The following is a 3,365-nucleotide window of genomic DNA, read 5'->3' on the forward strand; positions in this document are numbered from 1 at the left end:
AGTGCTGGACTTGGAGTAAGAAAAAATTGAATTACAATCTGGCTTCTGATATTTACTAGATGTGTGACCTTGGACAAGTCACTTAATCTTTATTTGCTTTAGTTTCCTCAACTATAAAATGGGGAAAATAACAGTTACTGCCTCAGGATTGCTATGAGTATCAAGTGAGATGATATTTATAAAGTGCTCAGTATAGTGACTGGAACTTAATAGGTGCTCTATGAATGTTTATTCCTTCCCACCCTCCGCCTCCCCATTTCACTTAAATAAGAAACTCTTGACATAGAAAGCAACAAATAACATGAAAACAATATCTTAATAGATACAAAATGACTATTGAATAAAGTAACAGTTAATGGCAGCTGTTGGCTCAGTAGATAGAGTACCAGGCTTAGAAATGGGAGGTTCTGGATTCAAATGTGACCTCAGATACTACCTAGCTATTGTGACCCTGGGCAAGCCACTTAACCCCAAATTCCTTATCTTTCTTTTGCCTTGGAATGGATACATAGTATCCATTCTAAGACAGAAGATAAAGGTTTAAAAAAATGTAACAGTCATTTCAAAATCACCTTTGCCTGTAGATAGATTAGATAGATAATTTAGATAGGTTTGATTAGAGGTCAAAATAAGTACAAAATCAGAAAAAAAGAGGAAAGAATGAGAAGATGATACATGTGGTTATAGGAGCTTCTATTTGGATCATCAATACTGTAAATTTGGAAATGAACAATTTTAGTTGATTTTATTAGCATTTATTAGTGAAAAATAATAAATGCAAAATAATCACTTTAACAGAATCCTCCAAATCCCATAAATATTTAATGAGGCATTTATTGAGCTTTCTTGCCAAACAGAGAAAAGAGACAACCAAGAGCAACACTCATTTACAGCACAAGGTTATTTGGAAAACATTCCTGAGGAGGATGACAAAATGCTATAATTGAGAAAAGGAGTATTTTTTAAACTTGATAAGGGATTCAGTTGGGCCAGATACTTTCTAAGAACATTTACAAAAGAATATTAGGCTGGGCAGCACTTTCCAGCTCTTCTCTACCTCCAGGTATTCTCCTTTACAAATAGAAACCTATTAGCAAACTCTGTTCTTACAATTCACATAGTGGGTATTAAATTTAATATGATTTTATAGGTCTCAGCATGACTCATTCATACTGGCATAACGCTCTGTCTAGGTTGTTAGCAATGAAGCCATAAATAAGCCCTACCCTCACACAGTCCTTTATATCACAATGACCATGCAATCCCACTAGGGCAGTGATGGGCAACCTTTTGAGCTTGGTGTGTCAAAATTGGTAAAAAAAAAACTGAGCATAACTCAGGTGGTGTGTCACTTTGAGAAAAAAAAAACATTTCACAATATTTATAGTTTAAATAGCAAAAAATGTATAATTGTAATATATGTAATATATGATGAGAAGGAAGTCTCTCTCTCTCTCTCTCTCTCTCTCTCTCTCTCACACACACACACACACACACACACACACACACACACACACACTGGGAGACTGGAAAGAGAGAGTGAGAGAACTGAATACTGGAGAGAGGGAAGAGATTGATCCTTTCCTCTCTTCCCCTTGGGGAAGATAGCACAATTTGTCTTCCAGAGGGATAGAATATGTCTCCTCAGAGATTGGGTTTGGAAGATAGAGGTTAAGGACAGGAGGAGAAAGTCTTAAAGAAATGACCCACTGCCTCCCTTCTTGGTCTTAGATGTTGTTGAGAGGCAGATAAATTTCCTGCTTTTGGATCCTCCCAATATCCTGACTGCCACCTTTCCCTTTGAGACTTAGTTCATTCCCCAGCCCTAGTCTTGAACTAGTTCTCCCTTTTGGGGAACTAGATGATTCTCCCCAAATCTTCAGTCTCCTTCTTTGATATTAGCAAACAGGCAGACCTGATCTAAATGGTGACACTTTATTCCTGAGAACACACGGGGCAGGGGGAGTGAGAGTATTGGGTGAGGAAAGTGGGAGATAAGAATTCCTACAGATTGGCAACTGACCTCCCCCCAAAATCCTGAGGGGTTCATGCTGTTTTCCTGACCCTTCTTTTGGCTAGTTATTGGGTTTGTCCTTCCTCCTAAGTTAATCTGGCTATGAGTTGAAGTTCAGGACAATTTGGGGAAAGAGACATCTTCTCTCAGTAGAAGACTTTCTATAGAGTCCCAGTCTACTTTTGTCTTCAGCTGGAACCAGAGAGTTTTAAGGGTTCACTGGAAGGTAGTCAGTGTTCAGAGGGATCCTCCGCCTCAGAGGTCCTCCTCTCAGACTGTCCACTTCAGCAGAGAGCTGACCAGAAGTAAGCTGGCAATTTTGGATTCTTTCAGCTCTTCTATTCCTTCCTGGAATCTTGAGACTTCCTTGCCCTTCCCCCACTTGGGCTGTTTCTTTACTTTACTGGGTCTGATTTTGTCTCTCCTTTTGTAACTTCTCTCTTACAGATTATCCCTTTTGTCTTGTACAGATGTCACCCTGACAATTGCACAGACTTCGAATAAGTTACTTACCTTAGTTTCTTAGTACTTAGTACTAAATTTCTGTCTATCTATATTCTATATCCTACATCCCCCTCCCAAAATTAAAAAAAAATCTCTTGACTCTTAACTATGTCTTACTCTTAACTTATCTTAATTTGGCTAACTAAGACTATGCTAAGATAGGTAAAAGATTCATGGTAGGTGTGTTTTGTTACAAAGGTTAATACAATTAAATAACTTGTTTTTGGACTAGCAATATCTTCGAACAATATGAAACAATGTTGATTTAACTATCTAGTGACAATATCTTAATGGTCTATAGCTATGGTAATATTTTTTATAACTCCATATGTTATCTTACATTTTCATAGCTTCTCTATTACAATTCTTTGAAATTTAAGATATTTATGTGTCTGCTATTATGCTAGTTCTATTCTTTCCCTATCATTGACTCTCTAAGCCTTGAACTCCCTTTTCGGCCCTGACTATCCTCTTTCCCTGATTTAAGTTATGTTAAGATTGTTAGTTGATTCCTACCCTGTGTTAGTATGTTAATGTTCTAAAATGCACATTATGTGCATGTTTACTGTACAATCATTACATGTGATATATACATATATACATATTACATATATACGTGAGTTCTGCTTTGGAGTCAACCAGACAGAAAAGTTTTTCTAGTTCTTTTCTACATGATTGAATCTTGCAAGAATTTTGTTTACAAGTACATACATTTTTCATAATCATGGGTCTTGCTTATCTACGACAAGGCCTCTAAATCAGTGTGTTTTATGGTTATGTTCTAAATATGTTGTATGGCATGTACATACTTACTCCCTGTAGATGGATCCTTTTCCTTTTGTCCATT

The sequence above is a fragment of the Monodelphis domestica genome, chromosome 2, assembly GCF_027887165.1.
Source record: "Monodelphis domestica isolate mMonDom1 chromosome 2, mMonDom1.pri, whole genome shotgun sequence".
Taxonomy (NCBI): Eukaryota; Metazoa; Chordata; class Mammalia; order Didelphimorphia; family Didelphidae; genus Monodelphis; species Monodelphis domestica.